This window comes from Eumetopias jubatus, unplaced genomic scaffold, assembly GCF_037043125.1.
Source record: "Eumetopias jubatus isolate StellerSeaLion01/CBP00866 unplaced genomic scaffold, mEumJub1_p1.0 scaffold_14, whole genome shotgun sequence".
NCBI lineage: Eukaryota > Metazoa > Chordata > Mammalia > Carnivora > Otariidae > Eumetopias > Eumetopias jubatus.
This window is the reverse complement of record NW_028274820.1, coordinates 84,595,146-84,605,668: the sequence shown is the minus strand read 5'-3', so window position 1 is coordinate 84,605,668 and position 10,523 is coordinate 84,595,146. Positions and strand designations below refer to the sequence as shown.

Below are 10,523 nucleotides of genomic sequence, written 5' to 3'. Positions count from 1 at the left end.
GGAAAGCAACCAACACTGTCATTTCTGTGGCAGCAGCAGGCAGGCAGTACAGAGAAAAGTCACATGGAAAACTGGACTTGCAGCCGGATGAATGTTACTTCATGAAGCTGTTGTGAGCAAGAAACAAGAGACTATACTTAGATTCTGCCCGGCAAATAGTAAGCGTTGTGTGTTGGTGATCACTCTTGCTGGTTTTCATTATCATTGACCCTAGCCTAATTGTGTCACTCCTCCTGGACTCAGCCACCTAGTTCATAAAATGAGGGAGGTGGCCTAGATAGTCTTAAACATGTTTCCCTACTATAACATTTATTTTACTAGAAGGAAAAAAATGTTCTATGTGCGGCCATGAAGATACACATTCTCAACTCAAGCATTTTTCAGGAAATAGCTGAAAAGGTGAGCCTGACTTCACAAGATCTGTCCAGGAGATGAAGCTGTAAGAGCAGACTCCTACTTCAAATCCAGAGGGCTTGGGAAGAGGTCACCCTGAGCTGATAAAGACATTGTGTTCACCCCTTCGGCAGTGGAGCATGGCCTGGGAGAGCAGCCACCTGTCCGCAGCGCTCCCAATCACACACGCCACTGTGGAGGCAAGATTCACAGCTCCAGCGGCAACAGGCCAGTGTTATCCAATATGCATGAAATCAAAGTTTTCATCATTTCCAGTGGTCAAAGGCCAGTGAGTGATAAATCCCAGGATACCAGGATTAATGAAGGAGTCATTAAAACCCAGCATTAAATCAGTTCTGTAGCCAATGCTGAGAGTGATGTCTGTAATACATTACAAAGCTGATTAGAAAGAAACAAGTTCCAATTTAGAAATGAATTGCCTGAATTTTTAAAAAACTGATTGGATGGCTACCACAGCAATTTTGTTATTACAGGAGAAAGAGTGGGTAACATATAAGTTATGTCATGGATAAGAAATTATCATCTCAAAATCATAGGGAACAGAATTTGGGGGTGAATAACTTCCTAAAGACAGTAAGATGGAAAGGGAGTCCTGAACTGGCCAGATTTTACTTCTTTTTTTAAAATTTTGAGTGCAGTCTGTGTGTGTGTGTGTTGCGGGAGAGGTGCTATTAACACTTTATGCCCAGGAAACAAGTTTAATCTAGAAAAACTCTAGAATAACCACATTCTGATTAAAGTCTGAGAGAGAATGTGAGTTGATACCAATGAACTATCTTCTCATCCACAATGAGTACTGCCTTATTGTTGAACACAATCTATCAATGTGAAAAACAAAAGCCCTCAACAAATACTCTAAAGATAAAACAGTGAAAAACATGGGACTGGCTCAGGTGGGCAAGGCTCTGACCTATCTATACCTACTCCAGTTTCCACAAGTTTCTGACTAGGAAAAACAGAGCCTCCAGCAGCTTCTACTTACTTGTGACTCTTCTATCCTGGGGCAGTGCACTAGTTAGAAAAACAAATGCCACCAAGTAGATGCTCTGGCTGAGAGAATCCCTTTACAGGCAAGGACTTACAACCAAACCCCCTCAGCACACAAAGCTCAACAGTACAGGCAAGGTAATGGAAAATAGTTCCGGTTCCAAACCAAAATAGGAATACTTCTTATTCTTGACTCTCCCCCTCTCTGCCAAGCTACTCTGAGACAAGACTGACATCTTTCCCTGAAAACAATTTTTGAAGGATTCTCTAAGACCAGGTGATATAATGCGAATTCTTATCTGTTATAATTGGATAATATTAAAAATATTTAACATATGGCACCGGTTACAGTTTGTCATTCTTGTATATACCAGCTGAATGTAAGCCTTGTTTATAAAAATAGAAAGGTATGCAAGAGAACAGCCAGGGTCATAAATGTGGTAGTATCTAGAAGGGTATCAGGATAATACAGCAAATCACCTGAGGATATTTGTTTAGACTGAAGGCTGACAAATAATTATCCCTCAAACATCAAAACATACATCATTAATTTCAGATGCATCAATCTACACCCCCAAAAAGAAAACAATTAATTCTAGGGCTTCTTAAATATTTAACTACCAACTTGAGTCTTTAATAAACCCCATAACTAGCATTTATTGAGTCTAACAAATAGATAGATTATACTTGAATTTCTTTGGTCCCCAAAGTATTTAAAAGATAAGTTTGGGTTAGTTAGCAACAACACTACCAATAACAAAGACATTAACAATACCTTCTACTGCCAAAGACTTCCTCTTAAGGAGAAAATTAAAACAACAACAACACAGTTACCAACTAGTCAAAAATCTATGAATCTGATAATTACAGATAGAGGTAAAAGGAATATTAGAGGTCTAAAGTTGAAGCTCTTGGGGCCCACCTGGGTGGCTCAGTCAGTTAAGCGTGTCTACCTTTGGCTCGGGTCACGATCCCAGGGTCCGGGGATTGAGCCCCGCATTGGGCTCCCTGCTCGGCTGGGAGCCTGCTTCTCCCTCTCCTGCTCCCCCCTGCTTGTGCCCGTGTGCTCTCTCTCTCTCTCTCTCTGTCAAATAAATAAATAAAATCTTAAAAGAAAAAGAAAAATAAATTCAAAGCTCTTTCCAATGTTGTATCTTGTTATCTCAGGTAAACAATTTACCTTGAAGTCTGCCAGTGGTGAAAGGCAATGAGGCCAGCAAGTCAATTGGCAGGGATAACTAAGAGTTAGCTACTTGGGTAAAGTCTGATTCTGCCAATCCACAGACTTCCAACTAAATCTAGTGTTTATGATCAAATTCCTGGGGAGAGAGGGCTACATAAAAGGAAAAATTCATGGTTAGCTCTTTCACAGCCAACACCAAGAGCCCTAGGCATCTCTCAGGACAAATGGCACAAGTGCCACAAGACCAAGGGCAGAGAAAGCCCTACCATAAGAAGAGGAAGTATGAGGTGGGACACCCCGCTGCCAAGACTAAGACTGGCCCCTGCTGCATACACACAGTCCGTGTTTGGGGAGGCAATATGAAGTACCCTGCCTTGAGGCTGGACATGGGGAACTTCTCCTGGGGCTCTGAGTGTTGAACCCACAAAACAAGGAGTATTGATGTCGTTTACAATGCATCTGCCAACAAACTGGTCAGCACCAAGCCCCTGGTGAAGAACTGCATTGTGCTCACTGATGGCACACCTTACCGACAGTGGCAGGAGTCCCACTAAGCACTGCCCCCTGGGCCACAAGAAGGGGGCCATGCCAGCTCCCAAAGAGGAAGAGATTTTAAACAAAAAACAATCAAGGAAAGTTAAGAAATATAATGGAAGGAAAAAGAATGCCAAAATTAGCAATCTTCTGGAGGAGCAGTTCCAGTAAGGCAAGATTCATGCATGCATGGCTTCAAGACCAGGCCAGTGTGGCTGAGCAGATGGCTACAAGCTAGAGAGCAAGGAGCTAGAGTTCTACCTGAGGAAAATCAAAGCCCGGAAAGGCAAATAAACCTTCTTCCCTTCTATCTTCAGTCATGTAATAAAGGTGTATATTGTTCTGGGAAAAAAAAAAATCCCTGGCTAGACTTTAAAGCCAATGGGCAAACTTCTGGCTTCACGGCTACTACTTCTCTCTCCCTGAAACACATCCCTAGTTAAAGTTCTCTTTCTTAAGAACCTGAGAAGAGGTTTAAAGAAACTCTAGATTACTAAAAAGAGATACTAAGAGATTAAAGGATATTAGCAATACTGTTTGTTACTTTCTCCTTCACAAAGGCCAGATAAGGGCCTTAGGAAAAGAGGTGGGTGAATGACTTACTAAGGTCATGTTACATGCTGGAGGCAGCACTAGAAATAACCATTACCCCTTTAGCCCCTTCACTGCTCTGCCATTCTGTACGTACTCTAAACAGAGCTGGTACGATAGAATTAATGGAGGTAAAAGGCTATGCTTTGGGAACAAAACTGATCTGAGAAAAAATACATTTGTAAAGTTTCTTTTATTCTTCCTACTACCTATATCTGTACTTATTTGAGAAGAGAGAAGAAAGAAGAGAGAAGAATGATGGTTTTGGAGCTTCCTGTTTCCTCTAGACTTCTTTTCATAGTGCTTATTAATACTGGCTGCACATTAGAATCACCATTCAAAACACCAATGCCAGGTCCAATGCCAGGCCAATAAACCCAGAATCTCTAGGGGTGAAGAACAATATTTGAAAAGAACAAATTGGGGGGGCGCCTGGGTGGCTCAGTCGTTAAGCGTCTGCCTTCAGCTCAGGTCATGATCCCAGGGTCCTGGGATCGAGCCCTGCATCGGGCTCCCTGCTCAGTGGGAAGCCTGCTTCTCCCTCTCCCACTCTGCCTGCTTGTGTTCCCTCTCTTGCTGTGTCCCTCTCTGTCAAATAAAAAAAAAAAAAAAAATTGGGGGGGTGCCTGGGTGGCTTAGTCGGTTAAGCGTCTGCCTTCAGCTCAGGCCAGATGCTGGGATGGAGCCGTGCGTCAGGCTCCCTGGCTCAGCAGGAGTCTGCTTCTCCCTCTCCCTCACCCACCCTCATCACCATCCCACTCATGCTTGCCTCCCTCCTTGCTTGTTCTCTCAAATAAAATCCTAAAAAAGTGGGGGGGGATAAATATGGGTACCCAGATTTCAAATATGGGGCACCATTTTTTTTTAAGTGTCCCAGGTGGTTCTATCATGTAATTTTGAGGAAAAGTACCCAGACAGAAAAGTTCAACTAATATATTCTCTTTTTCCAAATTTCAAGGGCCAAGAGTGACCTAACACAACTTAAGGCCCCAGGATCATAAATGTATTAAAGAACCTGGCACTCCCCAAAGAACAAGAACCTAAGCATAGACCAATTTTTGGAACTGGCTCAGGAACAGCAAATTCATTCCTATTGGTTCAATTTAGGTCACAGGAAGACTAGTGATAGGTTGTGAGAGCAACCAGAGAGAAGATTCCTCAGATTCCTCATCTTTGTCTCTTCAGAATAGAACTGCCAGTTGCCATGCGGCATTTTCTAGGCAGCTGTGATGAGCCCCCTCCAAAATGTAGGCATCACTTGGGGAGGGGGAGTTCTCCGCCTCTCAGGGGAAGAGGGACAAATAAGCAAACTCGTGGCCATTATGACAAAACCAGGCCTACGTACCCAGTCTATTATTAGCCTGACATTAAACACCACTTAAAAACAAAACAAAACCACCCGCCCACACAAACACACACCCCAAGACAGAAAATTACATAATGGCATCTGGAATGATCTGCTCTGACAGTGAAAGTAGAACCAGCCAAATCGCAGAGGTCTAGTAAAGACCAAAATGGGCATGAGGTAGCCCCAGAGAGTCATTTTCAAGTCCTCTATAGTCTATGCAAATGTTGAGATACATAAACAATGCTTTGTTTAGAGGAAGAAGTTCAAAATAATACCCTAGGTTCTGGAAGGTTGTCATCCTGCTCTAAAGTCACTATTAAGTGGCAGAGTAACTAACTCTATGTTCCTTTAGCAAATCCAATCATTTTAGAGAAATTAGAAGAAAATTATCTTGGCACAGGTTGCTTCTTAGGGTGGAAGCTCAAGAGAAGTTCTGTCATATGGGTCAGAAAGAAAAAAAGGGCCCAGTAAAGAATTCCACTACCTGTCCTGTTACAGTTTACAGTCCACACCCCAGCCAGCGGGCACCACGGGAACGGGAGAGTGGTGCTCTCATTCCCCAGAATCCATTAGCAACTGGACCAAGCCCAGTGTCAGTGTGGCTGTGGTTTAGAATATGTAACTGCTTTAGACTTAACTGCTTTCAGAATCTCTGCAAGTAAAAGCTCTAGAAATGAGTCTCCACTTATAAAACTAAGTCAAAACCAATAGTCTTCTGGTGGTCAACATTTTTCTCTAAGAATTAGAAGACGTAATAGTTTTTCACTAGATGATTCTTAGATCTAATATAAGCAACAAATGAGCCCCACAAAAAGGCTAAGGATTTTGAAATTTCTTCTTCTCTTCTACTCTTTGGGGAGGGCAGGGTTATTCTGGTCCCTGGCTTTGAAACATAGTAAACCACTACAGAGCCTTTGCGGTCAACCCTCACTCAATGGTCTGATCTCTCCACAGCCACAGGCTCTGCTAAGTGACAAGTGAAGAACAGTTCCAGAGGGAGGTTTTTGAGGAAGTGGTGACAAGAATAAATGCTCTGTATAGCTGCTTCTGAAAGAAAAAAAGTGATTTTGCAATCAATGCTAACGTGATGGGGGGGGGTGTTGGTGAAGAAGAGATGGTCTAAGAAGTACAACAGAATTCCCCTTGCTGTCGACCCAGTATGTGATGGTTTATGCATCACAATTTTAACACAATAGAAGCTCACACTAAGGCAATAGTTTGCTGAGTCACAGTTGATACGTAAGCAGGTATATCAGAAATCTAAAAGGCTCCATGTAAAACCCACACTGGAAACTTAACAGAAGACAGTCCCAAGTTTCCTTTATCTGTTGGGAAGTTCATGCTGTTATTAAACATCTCCAAATTCTATCATACACATTGACTTCAAAGGTCCAACTATTTCCTCTCTCCAAGTTCCACTTGTAAACATTTTTACTAATGGCACCAAAATTCACAAGGACATCACAACAGAAAGGGTCATTCAGTAAGTTTCACAAAATACAACTTTCAGGGATGCCTGGGTGGCTTAGTCAGTGAAGCAGCTGCCTTCAGCCCAGGTCATGGTCCCAGGGTCCTGGGATTGAGTCCCACATCACACTCCTTGCTCAGCAGGGAGCCTGCTTCTCCCTCTCTCTTCCTCTGCTTGTGCTCTGTCAAATAAATAAAATCTTTAAAAAAAAAAATACAACTTTCAGTAGAACTCTTCGGGGGTGGGGGGACATGTAATAGCACTTCCTAAAACACTTAAGGTTAGTAGTCCTCTGCCTTTTCAACCACTTCAGGTATGTAGATAGGCATATCACTAACTATTAGCACTATATCCAGATAGATTGCTTGTTAGCACACCTCTTGCTTTGAAGGATTTTTTTTTTAATTAATTAATTTTTTAAAGTAGGCTCCATGCCTAGTGTGGAGCCCAGTATGGGGCTTGAATGCAGGATCCTGAGATCAAGACCTGAGCAGAGATCAGGAGTTGGACGCTAAACCGACTGAGCCACCCAGGTACCTCAAGATGTTTTCAACAAATTACTTTTACTAAGGGATAAACTGTATGTGCATTAAACTTCTTGAAACATGAAAACTTACTTATGAATACCACCTGTACCTTTATGCAAGTACTTATCAATCATTACTGTATTAACATAGTATATATTTAAGAATTAGAGGAGGGACGCCTGGGTGGCTCAGTCGGTTAAGCGTCTGCCTTTGGCTCAGGTCATGATCCCAGGGTTCTGGGATTAAGTCCCACATCGGGTTCTCTGCTCAGTGGGGAGCCTGCTTCTCCCTCTCCCTGTGCCTGCTGCTCTGCCTACCTGTGTGCTCGCTCTCTGTCAAATAAATAAATAAAATCTTAAAAAAAAAAAGATTTAGAGGAAAAATGGATATAAGTTAGCCATCATGGTAATTTTTAAAAAGTGAGAAAAGAGATAAATCCAATTGAAGGGCCTGGCATGGAACAATAAAAATGGACTACTAAAGGGGCGCCTGGGTGGCTCAGTCGGGTGAATGTCTGACTCTTGATTTCAGCTCAGGTCATGATCTTGGGGTCCTGGGATCGGGCCCCACATCAAGCTCCCCCCGCTCTACAGGGAGTCTGCTTGTCTCCCTCTCCTTCTGCCCCTCCCCCACCTCTCTCTCTCATAAATAAATCTTTAATAAAAAATGGCCTACTACAAAATCCAAGCCATAATCCAATGAGGCATTTTGTTTTGTTTTTTAATTAACCTACAGGCAACTACTACATACCAGGCATTTCCTATATCTTATTTAAGCTAATACTTAAGTTCTAATACTTAGAACATTCTGTGAGGTAGCAGTTTATCAGTGGATTAGCTTAGCCAGGAAGAATGTTAAGACTAAGAAGAGGATGAAATATAAAAACATTCAAGAAAAATCCTTAAAAAGAAGTTTGAATGAAAAAAAAATAGCCAGAAGTGTGTGAGAGAGGACAAAGAAAGAAAGGACAGGGCTGGCTGGCTCAGTCAGTAGAGAATACAATTCTTGATCTCCGGGTCATGAGTTCAAGCCCCACGCTGGGTGTAGAGATTATTCAAATAAATAATAAATGAACTTTTAAAAAAAGAAAAGAGAGGGGCGCCTGGGTGGCTCAGTCGTTAAGCGTCTGCCTTCGGCTCAGGTCATGATCCCGGGGTCCTGGGATCGAGCCCCGCATCGGGCTCCCTGCTCGGCGGGAAGCCTGCTTCTCCCTCTCCCACTCCCTCTGCTTGTGTTCCTTCTCTCACTGTCTCTCTCTCTGTCAAATAAATAAATAAAATCTTTAAAAAAAATAGAAAGAAAGAAAGAAAGAAAAAGAAAGAAAGAAAGAAAGAAAGAAAGAAAGAAAGAAAGAAAGGAGAGAAAGGACAGAAGCCACTAAATATGAAATTACATCAATGGCAACCAGTTGAGTTCAGAGGCTTGGAGCTGATGTGAGAACTTGACTGTTAGGTCTTAGTAAATATGCTGAACATTTAAATGCATTAGTACATTTAATCCTCACAACCACCCGATGAGATGTGAGATTATTATATCTAAATTACATAAGAAAAAACTAAGGCTCAAGATTGCACAGCTATCCGGTAGCAGGGCTGAGGTTTTACATCACGTCTGTTTATCTCTAAAGCCTACTTTTATCAGACACCCAACAACAACCTGCCTTAGACTTCATGTCAACACTAGGTCAAGTAGCCAATTTTCCTGTTCCTAGATTCAATTCTCAAGAAATAACCAGCACTCAAAAGGAATACCCCCCACATAAAAGCTATTATATTAGCATGATTAAACAATAGATAATTTCCCTTTATTTCCTAAAACTTCTGAAAACGTTACAATTTTTTTTGTGATTTTATTTATTTTTATTATGTTCAGTTAGTCAACATATACTTCATCATTAGTTTTTGATGTAGTGTTCAACGATTCATTAGTTGCATATACAATTTTTTTATTACTTAAAAAAAAAATCAATTCACTCAGCATGAACTAGAGCAAATCCCCTGTAAGGCAGCATCACGACTGGGAGATAACAGAATCTACAAAAACTCCATTCCTATTTACCTTACCACTTTGTACTGTGCTGGTCAAAGGAATTGTAAAGAGAAAGGTGCTGAGAAATGGCATATAAAAGACACAGAATTTTTGCTTATTGGTAACCATGTCAAATGTCCCCTCTCCTTATCACATCAATTGCATTATCCAAAAGAATAAAGAAAGAATGCTTGAGGGAGGTCAGAATGGCAGACTGAGAACTTATGTCCACATGATATCCTTTACAAGGTCCCACTGAAATGACAGAAAAGACAGATATGGACAAGAATAGAGCCCTAATGGTGCTAGCAAACAAGAAAAAGTGTGTTAACAGCGTATCAGAAAGTTTGCACAAATCCTGAAAGACAGAAAGCAGATGGATCTGATTGGTGGAGAATTGGCAGTGCCTCAAGGGCCTTTATTGACAAAATAAAAAGCAGCATAGCGAGGAGGCTTTGGGAATATCATTTGAGCAATTAATCAGGACCCACATTCAAAAGAGCTGGATCAGCCAGCCTCATTCCAGTCCCTATGATTCCCACAAAGTTATTAAGAGCAGAGGGTTTTGACCCTTGGCAGATAGCCAAGAAATAATCTACCAGCAAGCACAGGCATTTCTTATATCACATACTATGTGTGTTCCTGAACAGTTCACATTCTACAAAACCACCCAGAAACCACTAAACAAACAGGGCTTGAGAAGAAAAACTGGATTATGGGTAGACTACTTAGGCCCTATGGAACTTGTAGCCCAAGTACTAGCAAAAACAACCCTAATAAAAACAGGGGTACAGTTAAACCTCTACTGGCAGAGTAGCCATAAATCACAGGGCTCCCATGCTTTCTCCTCCTTCTAGAGGGGTTTTGTTTCTACTAGAGACAATTTTAATCAAAATAGAAAATCCAACTCAGGCTGTAGCCTTCTTCATTAATCCACCGTTTAAATACTGGAGGAAGTGTCTTCACAGCTTTTTCAACTATCGTAGCAGGGTGCTACTGGGGTTAACGAAGCAGAAAGCAGAAAGACACTTAAGTAGTCATGACTTACACTAAAGGAAGATTTCTCAACTTTACATTCCGAGATTTTTCTTTTTCTGTCTCTCTATTGCTAAAGCTCTACCTTTAATTGGGAGAAGGCTTACTTATCGATTCACTATTTTAAAGTATCTGAGAATACCATTTCTAAACCAACACAACTTCAACATTATGCCAGTGAGATTCCCCAGATTACCAAGGTCATGTATAGGACAATTCATGGTTTTAGAACAGAGGGTAGGTGATTTAACCGGGGAAGGACCTTAGATGCAGGTTGTAGTCTGTAAGAAACACAGAGGCACAGCATTTGAGACTGAATCAGACAAACACATCACATCCCCTTCTCTCCCCACTCCAGTAAAGCACACGTAAGTTTGTCACCAGCAAAGGAATGCTGCCTTTGCTTTG

General features: G+C 41.6%; 1 protein-coding gene and 1 pseudogene across 1 annotated transcript in view; one reads left to right on the top strand and one right to left on the bottom strand.

Annotated features, from left to right (window-relative positions):
* SND1 (staphylococcal nuclease and tudor domain containing 1) overlaps positions 1-10,523 on the bottom strand; it is a 410,120-nt gene that overhangs the window by 207,987 nt on the left and 191,610 nt on the right. The gene's annotated exons all lie outside the window — the stretch shown is intronic.
* On the top strand, positions 349-3,412 carry LOC114210588 (small ribosomal subunit protein eS8 pseudogene; annotated as a pseudogene).